Here is a 15,806-nt window from a genome sequence, read left to right on the forward strand (position 1 = left end):
TCAATGCAAATTTCCATTGGCTCTATAGGAAACTTATTGGTAAGTAAACGAAAAAAAGCTCTATGAGGACTAGAACTCACAAACTCCTGTTTAAAAGACAGGGACATTAACCCACTAAGCCATTGGAACATCACAAGTGCAAAGTGATGTCAAGAAGGGCAGTGAACAATGAATCACTATTAGGTAAGTTCAAAAAGAAATCCATTGGTTTCACTATGTTATTCTTAATGCTAATATTTGCAGCGCATCATGACATATTGTTCTTGATGAACACGTAATACAGATTCTATATCTCACAATTGCACTATCTCAAGCCCAAAATCAATGCAAATTTCCATTGGCTCCATAGGAAGCTTATTAGTAAGTAAATGAAAAAGGCTCTCCAAGGATTAGAACTCATGAACTCCTGTTTACAAGACAGGTGCATAAACACAGTAAGCCACTGGAACATCACAGGTGCAAAGTTATGTCAAGAAGGGCAGTGAACAATGAATCACTATTAGGTATGTTCAAAAAGAAATCCATTGGTTTCACTATGTTATTCTTAATGCCAATCTTTGCAGCGCATCATGACATATTGTTCTTGATGAACACGTAATAAAGATTCTATATCTCAAAATCAATGCAAAATTTCCTTTGCTCCATAGGAAGCTTATTAGTAAGTAAATGAAAAAAACTCTCCAAGGATTAGAACTCATGAAATCCTTTTTACAAGACAGGTGCATTAACCCAGTAAGCCACAGCAACATCACTGGTGCAAATTTATGTCAAGAAGGGCAGTGACCAATGAATCACTATTAGGTAAGTTCAAAAAGAATTCCATTGGTTTTACTATGTTATTCTTAATGCCAATCTAAACAGCTTGTAATGACATATTGTTCTTTATGAACACTTAGTACAGATTCTATCTCACAATTGCACTATCTCAATCCCAAAATCAATGCAAATTTCCATTGGCTCTATAGGAAACTTATTGGTAAGTAAGTCATGGGGGTCCACATGCATGCCGCATGTCATGGGGGCCCCATGTGCATGTCGCATTTCATGGGGGCCCCAAATGTATGCCGCATGTCATGAGGGCCCCAAATGCATGCCGCATGTCATGGAGGCCCCAAATGTATGCCGCATGTCATGGGGGCCCCAAATACATGCCGCATGTCATGGGGGCCCCCGTGCATGCCGCATGTCATGGGGGCCACAAATGCATGTCACATGTTTTGGGGCCCCCAAATACGTGCCACATTTCATGGGGGCCCCACGTGCTTGCCGCATGTTATGGAGTCCCCAAATGCATGCCGCCTGTCATGGGGGCCCCACGAGCATGCCGCATTTCCTTGGGGGCCCCAAATGCATGCTACATGTCAGGGGCCCCAAATGCTTGCTGCATGTCATGGAAGCCCCAAATACGTGCCGCTTGTAATGGGGGCCCCAAATGCATTTAGCATGTCATGGGGGCCCACATGCATACCGCTTGTCATGGGGGCAACACGTGCATACCGCATATCATGGGGCCCCACGTGCATGCCGCATGTCATGGGGGCCCCACATGCATGCCGCATGTCATGGGGGCCCCACTTGCATGCCGCTTGTCATTGGACCCCGAATGCATGCCGCATGTCATGGGGGCCCCAAATGTATGCCGCAAGTCATGGGGGCCCCACGTGCATGTCGCATGTCATGTGTGCCCCACGTGCATGACACATGTCATGGTTGCAACACGTGCATTCTGCATGTCAAGGCGGCCCTAAGTGCACGGCGCATGTCACGATTACCCCAAATGCATGTCACATGTCATGAGGGCCCCACGCGCATGCCGCATGTCATAAGGGGCCTGACATGCATTCCGCATGTCATTGGGGCCCCACGTGCATGCCGCTTGTCAAGGGGGCTCCAAATGCATGCCGCATATCAAGGGGGCCCCACGTGCATGCCGCATGTCATGGGGCCCCATGTGCATGCTGAATGTCAAAGGGGTCCCACGTGCATGCCGCATGTCACGGGTACCCCAAATGCATGCCACATGTCATGGTGGCCCCACATGCATGCCTCATGTCAAGGGGGGCCCAAATGCATGCCTCATGTCACGTGTACCCCAAATGCATGCCGCATGTCATGTGGCCCCAAGTGCATGCAGCAGGTCATGGGACCCCATGTGCATGCCGCATGCCATGGGTGTCCCACCCGCATGCCGCATGTCATGGGGACCCACATGCATGCCGCATGTCATTTTTGCCAACATGCATGCCGCATGTCATGGCGGCACCACATGCATACCGCATGTCATGGGGCTCCACGTGCATAGCACATGTCATGGGGCCCCAGGTGCAAGCCGCTTGTCATGAGGGCCAAGAAAGCATGCCGCATGTCATAGGGGCCCCAAATGCATGCCTCATGTCATGGGGGCCCCAAATGCATGCCTCATGTCGTGGGTGCCCCACGTGCATGCCGCATGTCATGGGGGCCCCACATGCATGCCACATGTCATGGGGGACCCATGTGCATGCCGCATGTCATGGGGGCCCCAAATGCATGCCACATGTCATGGGTACCCCAAATGCATGTTCCATGTCATGGGGTTCCCAAATGCATGCTGCTTGTCTTGAGAACCCAAAATGCATGCCGCATGCCATGGGGACCCTAAATGCATGCCTCATGTCATGGGGGACCCATGTGCATGCCGCATGTCATGGGGCCCCATGTGCATGCCGAATGTCCTGGGGGTACCACGTGCATGCCACATGTCATGGGGGCCCCACATGCATGCTGCATGTCATGGAGGCCCCAAATGCAAAGTGCATGTCATGGGGGCCTCACGTGCATACCGCATGTCATGGGGACCCCCAAAGCTCGACTCATGTCATAAGGCCCCAAATGCATACTGCATGTCATGGGAGCTGCACATGCATGGGGGACCCACATTCATACCACATATCATTGGGGCAACACGTGTATACCGCATATCATGGGGCCCCACGTGCATAACGCATGTCATTGGGGCCCCAAATGCATGCTGCATGTCATGGGGCCCCATGTGCATGCCACACGTCATGGGGGCCCACATGCATAATGCATGTCATGGGGGCAACACGTGCATGTCGCAAGTCATGGGGCACCATGTGAATGCCACATGTCATGGGGGCCTCAAATGCATGCCACATGTCATGGAGGCCCCAAATGCATGCCGAATGTCATTGGGGCCCCAAATGCATACTGCCTGTCATGGGATCTCCATATGCATGCCGCATGTCATGTGGCCCCATGTGCATGCCGCATGTCATGGGGGCCCCACATGCATGCCGCATGTCATGGGGGCCCACATGCATGCCGCATGTCATGGAGGCACCAAATGCATACCGCATGTCATGGGGCTCCACGTGCATACCGCATGTCTTGGGCCCCCAAGTGCATGCCGCATGTCATGGATGCCCCAAATGCATGCCGCATGTCATGGGGGCCTAAAAAACATGCCGCTTGTCATAGGGTCCCCAAATGCATGCTGCATGTCATGGGGGTCACATGTGCATGCCACATTTCATTGGGGGCCCAAAATGCATGATGCATGTCAGGGGCCACAAATGCATGCTCCATGTCATGGGGGCCCCAAATACGTGCCACATATCATGGGGGCACCAAATGCATGGGCCATGTCATAGGGGCCCCACATGCATGCCGCATGTCATGGGGCCCCAAATGCATGCTACATGTCATGGGGGCCTCAAATGCATGCTGCATGTGATGGGAGACCCAAATGCATGCCACATGTCATGGTAGCTCCACATGCATGCCAAATGTCATGGGGGCCCCAAATACGTGCCACATTTCATGAGGGCCCCACATGCCTGGTGCATGTCATAGGGCCCCACATTCATGATGCATGTCATGGAGGCCCCACATGCATGCCGCATGTCATGGGGCCTCACATGCATGCCGCATGTCATGGGGGCCCCAAATGTATGCTGCATGTCATGGGGGCCCCAAATGCATGCCGCATGTCATGTGGTCCCCACGTGCATTCCGCATGTCATGGGGGCTCTACATGCATGCCGCATGTCATGGGGGCACCAAGTGCATGCCTCATGTCATGGGGGCCCCAAATGCATGCCGCATGTCATGGTGGCTCCAAAAGCATGCCGCATGTCATGGGGGCCCCAAATGTATGCCACATGTCATGGGGGCCCCAAGAGCATACCGCATGACATGGGGGCCCCAAGTGCTTGAGGCATGTCATGGGGGCCCAACATGCATGCCGCATGTCTCGGGTACCCCAAATGCATGTCGCATGTCATTTGGGCCCCACATGCATGAAGCATGTCATGGTGGCACCAAATGCATTCTACATATCATGGAGGCCCCACGTGCATGCCACATTTCATGGGGGCCCCAAATGCAAGCCACATGTCATGGGGGCCAAAAAAGCATGCCGCGTGTCATAGGGGCCCCAAATGCATTCCGAATGTCATGGGGGTCACACATTCATGTCGCATGTCATGGGGGCCCCACGTGCATTCCACATTTCATTGGGGGCCCCAAATGCATGCTGCAAGTCTGGGGCCCCAAATGCATGCTGCATGTGATGGGGGCCCCAAATGCATGCAACATGTCATGGTAGCCCCACATGCATGCCACATGTCATGGGGGACCCACGTGCATGCCGCATGTCATGAAAGCCCCACGTGCATGCCGCATGTCATGGGGGCTCCACATGCATGCCACATGTCATGGGGGCCCCAAATGCATGCCACATGTCAGGGGGGCCCTAAATGCATGCCGTATGTCATGGGTGCCCCAAATGCATGCCGCTTGTCATGGGGGCCCCAAATGCATGCCGCATATCATGTGTGCCCCAAATGCATACCCCATGTCATGGGGGACCCACGTGCATACCGCATGTCATGGGGACCCCCTATGCATGCCTCATGTCATGGGGGCCCCAAATGCATACTGCATGTCTTGGGAGCTCCACATGCATGCCGCATGTCTTGTGGCCCCACGTGCATGCCGCATGTCATGGGGCCCCATGTGGATGCCGAATGTCATGGGGGTACCAATTTCATGCCGCATGTCATGGGGGACACTCATGCATACCGCATGTAATGGGGGCAACACGTGCATACCGCATATCATGGGGCCCCACGTGCATACCGCATGGCATTGGTCCCAAAATGCATGCCGCATGTCATGGGGCCCCATGTGCATGCCACATGCCATGGGGTCCACATCCATACCGCATGTCATTGGGGGAACATGTGCATACCGCATATCATGGGCCCCACATGCATACTGCATGTCATAGGTGCCCCAAATGCATGCCGCATGTCATGGGGCCCCATGTGCATGCCACATGTCATGGGGGCCCCAAATGCATGCCACATGTCATGGAGGCCCCAAATGTATGCCGCATATCATTGGGGCCCCAAATGCATACTGCCTGTCATGGGACCTCCACATGCATGCCGCATGTCATGGGGCCCCATGTGCATGCTGCATGTCATGGGGGCCCCAAATGCATGCCGCATGTTATGTGACCCCAAGTGCATGACGTATGTTATGGGGCCCCATGTGCATGCCGCATGTCATGGGGGCCCACATGCATGCCACATGTCATGGGGGCACCACATGCATACCGCATGTCATGGGGCTCCACGTGCATACCGCATGTCATGGGGCCCCACGTGCATGACGCATGTTATGGGTGCCCCAAATGCATGCCGCATGTCATGGGGGCCAAAAATGCATGCCACATGTCATGGGGGCCACACGTGCATGACACATGTCATGTGGGCTCCACATGCATGCCACATGTCAACGAGGCCCCACGTGCATGCCACATTTCATTGGGGGCCCAAATGCACGCTGCATGTCAGAGGCCACAAATGCATGCTGCATGTCATGGGGCCCCACATGCATGCCCCATGTCTTGGGGGCCTCAAATGCATGCTGCACATGATGGGGGACCCAAATGCATGCCACATGTCATGGGGGCCCCAAATGCATGCCGCATGTCAAGTGGCCCCAAGTGCATGACGCATGTCATGGGGCCCCTTGTGCATGCCACATGTCATGAGGGCCCACATGCATGCCACATGTCATGGGGGCCCCAAATGCATGCCGCATGTCATGTGGCCCCAAGTGCATGACGCATGTCATGGGGCCCCTTGTGCATGCCGCATGTCATGAGGGCCCACATGCATGCCACATGTCATGGGGGCACCACATGCATACCGCATGTCATGGGGCTCCACGTGCATACCGCATGTCATGGGGCCCCACGTGCATGACGCATGTTATGGGTGCCCCAAATGCATGCCGCATGTCATGGGGGCCAAAAATGAATGCCACATGTCATGGGGGCCACACGTGCATGACACATGTCATGGGGGCTCCACGTGCATGCCACATTTCATTGGGGGCCCAAATGCATGCTGCATGTCAGAGGCCACAAATGCATGCTGCATGTCATGGGGCCCCACATGCATGCCCCATGTCTTGGGGGCCTCAAATGCATGCTGCACGTGATGGGGGACCCAAATGCATGGCACATATCATGGTAGCCGACACGCATGCCGCATGTCATGGGGGCCTCAAATACATGCCACATGTCATGGGGGCCCCACATGCATGGTGCATGTCATAGGGGCCCCACATGCATGCCGCATGTCATGGGGCCCCACATGCATGCCGCATGTCATGGGGGCCTCAAATGTATGCTGCATGTCATGGGAGCCCCAAATGAATGCCGCATGTCATGGGGTCCCCACATGCATTCCGCATGTCATGGGGGCTCTACATCCATGCCGCATGTCATGAGGGCACCAAGTGCATGCCGCATGTCATGGGGGCCCCAAATGCATGCCGCATGTCATGGGGGCTCCAAATGCATGCCGCATGTCATGGGGGCCCCAAATGCATGCCACATGTCATGGGGGCCCCAAGAGCATGCCGCGTGACATGGGGGCCCCACGTGCTTGACGCATGTCATGGGGGCCCCACTTGCATGCCGCATGTCTTGAGTACCTCAAATGCATGTCGCATGTCATTTGGGCCCCACATGCATGACGCATGTCATGGTGGCCCCAAATGCATTCTACATATCATGGAGGCCCCACATCCATGCCGCATGTCATGGGGGCCCCAAATGCAAGCCGCCTGTCATGGGGGCCAAAAAAGCATTTCACATGTCAAGGGGACCCCAAATGCATGCCTCATGTCATGGGGGCCACAAATGCATGCTGCATGTCATGGGGCCCCACATGCATGCCTCATGTCTTGGGGGCCTCAAATGCATGCTGCACGTGATGGGGGACCCAAATGCATGGCACATGTCATGGTAGCCGACACGCATGCCGCATGTCATGGGGGCCTCAAATACGTGCCACATGTCATGGGGGCCCCACATGCATGGTGCATGTCATAGGGGCCCCACATGCATGCCGCATGTCATGGGGCCCCACATGCATGCCGCATGTCATGGGGGCCTCAAATGTATGCTGCATGTCATGGGGGCCCCAAATGCATGCCGCATGTCATGGTGTCCCCACATGCATTCCGTATGTCATGGGGGCTCTATATCCATGCCGCATGTCATGAGGGCACCAAGTGCATGCCGCATGTCATGGGGGCCCCAAATGCATGTCGCATGTCATGGGGGCTCCAAATGAATGCCGCATGTCATGGGGGCCCCAAATGCATGCCACATGTCATGGTGGCCCCAAGAGCGTGCCGCGTGACATGGGGGCCCCACGTGCTTGACGCATGTCATGGGGGCCCCACATGCATGACGCATGTCTTGAGTACCCCAAATGCATGTCGCATGTCATTTGGGCCCCACATGCATGACCTCATGTCAAGGTGGCCCCAAATGCATTCTACATATCATGGAGGCCCCACGTCCATGCCGCATGTCATGGGGGCCCCAAATGCATGCTGCGTGTCTTGTGAACCCCAAATGCATGTCGCATGTCATGTGGCCCCACGTGCATGCCGCATGTCATGGGGACCCATGTGCATGCCGAATGTCATGGGGGTACCACGTGCATGCCACATATCATGGGGTCCCCACATGCATGCCTCATGTCATGGGGGCCCCAAATGCAAAGTGCATGTCATGGGGGCCTCACATGCATACCGCATGTCATGGGGACCCCCAAAGCTTGACTCATGTCATGGGGGCCCCAAATGCATACTGCATGTCATGGGAGCTCCACATGCATGCCGCATGTCATGTGGCCCCACGTGCATGCCGCATGTCATGGGGGACCCAAATGCATACCGCATATCATGGGGGCAACACGTGTATACCGCATATCATGGGGCCCCACGTGCATACCACATGTCATGGGGGTCACACGTGCATGCCCCATGTCATGGGGGCTCCACATGCATGCCACATGTCATGTAGGCCCAACGTGCATGCCGCATTTCATTGGGGGCCCAAAATGCATGCTGCATGTCAGGGGCCACAAATGCATGCTGCATGTCATGGGGGCCCCAAATACGTGCCACATATCATGGGGGCACCAAATGCATGGGCCATGTCATAGGGGCCCCACATGCATGCCGCATGTCATGGGGCCCCAAATGCATGCTGCATGTCATGTGGTCCCCACTTGCATTCCGAATATCATGGGGGCTCTACATGCATGCCACATGTCATGGGGGCACCAAGTGCATGCCTCATGTCATCGGGGCCCCAAATGCATCACGCATGTCATGGTGGCTCCAAATGCATGCCGCATGTCATGGGGGCCCCAAATGCATGCCACATGTCATGGGGGCCCCAAGAGCATGCCGCATGACATGGGGGCCCCACGTGCTTGAGGCATGTCATGGGGGCCCAACATGTATGCCGCATGTCTTGGGTACGATAAATGCATGTCGCATGTCATTTGGGCCCCACATGCATGAAGCATGTCATGGGGGCCCCAAATGCAAGCCACATGTCATGGGGGCCAAAAAAGCATGCCGCATGTCATAGGGGCCCCAAATGCATTCCGCATGTCATGGGGGCCCCACGTGCATGCCGCATTTCATTGGGGGCCCCAAATGCATGCTGCATGTCTGGGGCCCCAAATGCATGCTGCATGTGATGGGGACCCCAAATGCATGCAACATGTCATGGTAGCCCCACATGCATGGGCCATGTCAAGGGGCCCCACATGAATGCCGCATGTCATGGGGGCCCCAAATGCATGCCGCATGTCATGGGTACCCCAAATGCATGCCACATGTCATGGGGTTCCCACGTGCATGCCGCATGTCATGGAAGCCCCACATGCATGCCGCATGTCATGGGGGCCCCACATGCATGCCACATGTCATGGGGGCCCCAAATGCATGCCGTATGTCATGGGTGCCCAAAATGCATGTCGCATGTCATGGGTACACCAAATGCATGCCGCATGTCATGTGTACCCCAAATGCATGCCCCATGTCATGAGGGACCCACGTGCATACTGCATGTCATGGGAGCTCCACATGCATGCCGCATGTCATGTGGCCCCACGTGCATGCCACATGTCATGGGGCCCCATGTGCATGCCGAATGTCATGGTGGTACCAATTTCATGCCGCATGTCATGGGGGACACTCATGCATACCGCATGTCATGGGGGCAACACGTGCATACCGCTTATCATGGGCCCCACGTGCATACCGCATGGCATTGGGGCCCAAAATGCATGCCACATGCCATGGGGGCCCACATGCATACCGCATGTCATGGAGTGAACATGTGCATACCGCATATCATGGGCCCCACGTGCATACCGCATGTCATAGGTGCCCCAAATGCATGCCGCATGTCATGGGCCCCATGTGCATGCCACATGTCATGGGGGCCCCAAATGCATGCCACATGTCATGGAGGCCCCAAATGCATACCGCATGTCATGTGGCTCCACGTGCATACCGCATGTCATGGGGCCCCACGTGTATGACGCATGCCATGTGTGCCCCAAATGCATGCCGCATGTCATGGGGGCCAAAAAAGCATGCCGCATGTCATAGGGGCCCCAAATGCATGCCACATGTCATGGGGGCCGCAAGAGCATACCGCATGACATGGGGGCCCCAAGTGCTTGAGGCATGTCATGGGGGCCCAACATGCATGCCGCATGTCTTGGGTACCCCAAATGCGATTAAGCCTCGGCGTCCGCGCTACAGTTTTCTGGCTCTGGAACGCACGCGGTTTGGACCTGGACGCCGATATTCGGCGTGCTGCACTCTTATCACATGCCGGACGCGCTGTACTTTTTTCGTAATGTTTCGAGATGAAAACATTTTTCCAAAGAAATCCTCTCTGCCATCTTCTTTAATAGCCAGCTCTCACCTACAATAGCCAGCCCTCACGAAAAAACTTTGCCGCTGGACGACGCAACGCTCGCCATTTTACAGATCCAGCCCGGGAGATGCTCTGCACGCCGCCCCGGGTCGATCCGACGCCATTAAGGCTCCGAAAAAAGGCTTGCAAAAACCTCGTCTGTTCCAGGTCCGAAAAACAAGCCATTTAGCCAGCCCTGACAACAATTCATCACTTGGAAATGACCACCAGATGGCATCTGTGCTTTAAATATCATTCATTACTTGTCAGCCAGAATTCAGCTGCATTTCTGGAAATTGAACACTGGATGGCAGCTGTGCTTTAAAAGCCATTCACTCGTTCATGATAGACCCTCACAGGAAACCCACAATAAGGAGATTTTTCACTTATCCTTCGGTGGAAAGGCTGTGATGGGGGGAGGGGATGATGATGTAGCATTTTTGTCTCTGTTGTTTCACTGAGATTAGGACTTTCAATGTGCTGCTGCCTGACCTTGTAAAACACTAACTCTTTTAACACAGATTGTGACCATATAATCAAATGAGAATAAGGAGTTTAATTAAAGGCATTTAAAAAGTTGCAATTTTATTACATCATTATTTAAAAAGACACAAAAATGGCAGCAATAATCACTGGTATTGAGGCCAATAATCACATCCATAGATGGAGCCCATATTTCATATCAAAAATAGGTAAAAGTAAATAGAGCATGTGACCATGTTGTAAAACACTTAAAGTTGTGTAAAAACCGTGGCGTAGGAACGGGCGGTGAAATAAGCGCGCCAAAAAAACTATAAAGTTTAAGGTTTTTTTTCCGTAATTCATCAGATGAGCGTGATAACGGACGCTGCACTGAATGGCGGCGCGTAGGAACGGGCGGTGAAATAAGCGCGCCTAAACAACTATAAAGTTTACGTTTTTTTTCCGTAATCCATCAGATGAGCGTGATAACGGTTGCTGTGCTGAACGGCGGCACGTAGGAACGGGCGGTGAAATAAGTGCGCCAAAAAAACTATAAAGTTTACGTTTTATTTCTGTAATTCATCAGATGAGCGTGATAACGGACGCTGCGCTGAACGGCGGCGCATAGGAACGGACGGTGAAATAAGCGCGCCAAAAAAACTATAAAGTTTACGTTTTTTTTCCGTAATTCATCAGATGAGCATGATAACGGATGCTGTGCTGAACAGCGGCACGTAGGAACGGGCGGTGAAATAAGTGCACCAAAAAAACGATAAAGTTTACGTTTTTTTTCTGTAATTCATCAGATGAGCATGATAACGGACGCTGCGCTGAACGGCGAAGCGTAGGAACGGGCGGTGAAATAAGCGCGCCAAAAAAACTATAAAGTTTAAGGTTTTTTTCCGTAATTCATCAGATGAGCGTGATAACGGAAGCTGCGCTGAACGGTGGCGCGTAGTAACAGGCGGTGAAATAAGCGTGCCAAAAAACTATCAAGTTTACTTTTTTTCCATAATTCATTAGATGAGCGTGATAACGGAAGCTGCGCTGAACGGCGGCGCGTAGGAACGGGCGGTGAAATAAGCGCGCCAAAAAAACTATAAGGTTTACGTTTTTTTTCCGTAATTCATCAGATGAGCGTGATAACGGAAGGTGCGCTGAACCGCGGCGCGTAGGAACGGGCGGTGAAATAAGCGCGCCAAAGAAACAGTAAAGTTTACGTTTTTTTCCATAATTCATTAGATGAGCATGATAACGGAAGCTGTGCTGAACGGCGGCGCGTAGGAAAAGGCAGTGAAATAAGCGCGCCAAAAAAACTATAAAGTTTACGTTTTTTTTCCGTAATTTATCTGATGAGCGTGATAACGGACGCAGCCCTTAATGGCGGCGTCAGAGCGACTTTTTTTTGTTGCAGATTGAATTTTAAGTGCTTTTGGTATCATCAAACCTGTAGCCAGCTCTCATCCTCATTGAGCTATTCCAAGGGTGAGGGCTGGCTACGGGTCGCCCTGGAGGCACCTGTAGCCAGCTCTCATCCTCATTGAGCTATTCCAAGGGTGAGGGCTGGCTAGGGGTCGCCCTGGAGGCACCTGTAGCCAGCTCTCATCCTCATTGAGCTATTCCAACGGTGAGGGCTGGCTAGGGGTCGCCCTGGAGGCACCTGTAGCCAGCTCTCATCCTCATTGAGCTATTCCAAGGGTGAGGGCTGGCTAGGGGTCGCAATGGAGGCACCTGTAGCCAGCTCTCATCCTCATTGAGCTATTCCAAGGGTGAGGGCTGGCTACGGGTCGCCCTGGAGGCACCTGTAGCCAGCTCTCATCCTCATTGAGCTATTCCAAGGGTGAGGGCTGGCTAGGGGTCGCCCTGGAGGCACCTGTAGCCAGCTCTCATCCTCATTGAGCTGCTCCAAGGGTGAGGGCTGGCTAGGGGTCGCCCTGGAGGCACCTGTAGCCAGCTCTCATCCTCATTGAGCTGCTCCAGGGGTGAGGGCTGGCTAGGGGTCGCCCTGGAGGCACCTGTAGCCAGCTCTCATCCTCATTGAGCTGCTCCAAGGGTGAGGGCTGGCTAGGGGTCGCCCTGGAGGCACCTCTAGCCAGCTCTCATCCTCATTGAGCTGCTCCAAGGGTGCGGGCTGGCTAGGGGTCGCCCTGGAGGCACCTGTAGCCAGCTCTCATCCTCATTGAGCTATTCCAAGGGTGAGGGCTGGCTAGGGGTCGCAATGGAGGCACCTGTAGCCAGCTCTCATCCTCATTGAGCTATTCCAAGGGTGAGGGCTGGCTACGGGTCGCCCTGGAGGCACCTGTAGCCAGCTCTCATCCTCATTGAGCTATTCCAAAGGTGTGGGCTGGTTACGGGTCGCCCTGGAGGCACCTGTAGCCAGCTCTCATCCTCATTGAGCTATTCCAAGGGTGAGGGCTGGCTACGGGTCGCCCTGGAGGCACCTGTAGCCAGCTCTCATCCTCATTGAGCTATTCCAAGGGTGAGGGCTGGCTAGGGGTCGCCCTGGAGGCACCTGTAGCCAGCTCTCGTCCTCATTGAGCTATTCCAAGGGTGCGGGCTGGCTACGTGTCGCCCTGGAGGCACCTGTAGCCAGCTCTCATCCTCATTGAGCGTGATAACGGACGCTGCGCTGAACGGCGGCGCATAGGAACGGGCGGTGAAATAAGCGCGCCAAAAAAACTATAAAGTTTACGTTTTTTTTCCGTAATTCATCAGATGAGGGTGATAACGGACGCTGCGCTGAACGGCGGCGCGTAGGAACGGGCGGTGAAATAAGCGCGCCAAAAAAACAATAAAATTTACGTTTTTTTTCCGTAATTCTTCAGATGAGCGTGATAACGGAAGCTGCGCTGAACGGCGGCGCCTAGGAACGGGCGGTGAAATAAGCGCGCCAAAAAAACTATAAAGTTTACGTTTTTTTTCCGTAATTCATCAAATGAGCGTGATAACGGACGCTGCACTGAATGGCGGCGTGTAGGAACGGGCGGTGAAATAAGCGCGCCAAAAAACTATAAAGTTTACGTTTTTTTTCCGTAATTCATCAGATGAGCGTGATAAAGGATGCTGTGCTGAACGGCGGCACGTAGGAACGGGCGGTGAAATAAGTGCGCCAAAAAAACGCTAAAGTTTACGTTTTTTTCCTGTAATTTATCAGATGAGCGTGATAACGGACGCAGCCCTTAACGGCGGCGTCAGAGCGACTTTTTTTTGTTGCAGATTGAATTTTAAGTGCTTTTGGTATCATCAAACCTGTAGCCAGCTCTCATCCTCATTGAGCTATTCCAAGGGTGAGGGCTGGCTAAGGGTCGCCCTGGAGGCACCTGTAGCCAGCTCTCATCCTCATTGAGCTGCTCCAAGGGTGAGGGCTGGCTACGGGTCGCCCTGGAGGCACCTGTAGCCAGCTCTCATCCTCATTGAGCTGCTCCAAGGGTGAGGGCTGGCTACGGGTCGCCCTGGAGGCACCTGTAGCCAGCTCTCATCCTCATTGAGCTGCTCCAAGGGTGAGGGCTTGCTACGGGTCGCCCTGGAGGCACCTGTAGCCAGCTCTCATCCTCATTGAGCTGCTCCAAGGGTGAGGGCTGGCTACGGGTCGGCCTGGAGGCACCTGTAGCCAGCTCTCATCCTCATTGAGCTGCTCCAAGGGTGAGGGCTGGCTAGGGGTCGCCCTGGAGGCACCTGTAGCCAGCTCTCATCCTCATTGAGCTGCTCCAAGGGTGAGGGCTGGCTAGGGGTCGCCCTGGAGGCACCTGTAGCCAGCTCTCATCCTCATTGAGCTGCTCCAAGGGTGAGGGCTGGCTAGGGGTCGCCCTGGAGGCACCTGTAGCCAGCTCTCATCCTCATTGAGCTGCTCCAAGGGTGAGGGCTGGCTAGGGGTCGCCCTGGAGGCACCTGTAGCCAGCTCTCATCCTCATTGAGCTGCTCCAAGGGTGAGGGCTGGCTAGGGGTCGCCCTGGAGGCACCTGTAGCCAGCTCTCATCCTCATTGAGCTGCTCCAAGGGTGAGGGCTGGCTAGGGGTCGCCCTGGAGGCACCTGTAGCCAGCTCTCATCCTCATTGAGCTATTCCAAGGGTGAGGGCTGGCTACGTGTCGCCCTGGAGGCACCTGTAGCCAGCTCTCATCCTCATTGAGCGTGATAACGGACGCTGCGCTGAACGGCGGCGCGTAGGAACGGGCGGTGAAATAAGCGCGCCAAAAAAACTATAAAATTTACGTTTTTTTTCCGGAATTCATCAGATGAGCGTGATAACGGAAGGTGCGCTGAACGGCGGCGCGTAGGAACGGGCGGTGAAATAAGCGCGCCAAAAAAGCTATAAAGTGTACGTTTTTTTTCCATAATTCATTAGATGAGCGTGATAACGGAAGCTGCGTTGAACGGCGGCGCGTAGGAACGGGCGGTGAAATAAGCGCGCCAAAAAAACTATAAAGTTTACGTTTTTTTTCCGTAATTCATCAGATGAGCGTGATAACGGACGCTGCGCTGAATGGCGGCACGTAGGAACGGGCGGTGAAATAAGCGCGCCAAAAAAACTATAAAGTTTACGTTTTTTTTCCGTAATTCATCAGGAGAGCGTGATAACGGATGCTGTGCTGAACGGCGGCACGTAGGAACGGGCGGTGAAATAAATGCGCCAAAAAAACGATAAAGTTTACGTTTTTTTTTTGTAATTTATCAGATGAGCGTGATAACGGACGCAGCCCTTAACGGCGGCGTCAGAGCGAATTTTTTTTGTTGCAGATTGAATTTTAAGTGCTTTTGGTATCATCAAACCTGTAGCCAGCTCTCATCCTCATTGAGCTATTCCAAGGGTGAGGGCTGGCTAGGGGTCGCCCTGGAGGCACCTGTAGCCAGCTCTCATCCTCATTGAGCTGCTCCAAGGGTGAGGGCTGGCTAGGGGTCGCCCTGGAGGCACCTGTAGCCAGCTCTCATCCTCATTGAGCTGCTCCAAGGGTGAGGGCTGGCTAGGGGTCGCCCTGGAGGCACCTGTAGCCAGCTCTCATCCTCATTGAGCTGCTCCAAGGGTGAGGG

The sequence above is a fragment of the Phyllobates terribilis genome, unplaced genomic scaffold (genome assembly GCF_046119375.1).
Source record: "Phyllobates terribilis strain yellow unplaced genomic scaffold, ASM4611937v1 Scaffold_4__5_contigs__length_816908805, whole genome shotgun sequence".
Taxonomy (NCBI): domain Eukaryota; kingdom Metazoa; phylum Chordata; class Amphibia; order Anura; family Dendrobatidae; genus Phyllobates; species Phyllobates terribilis.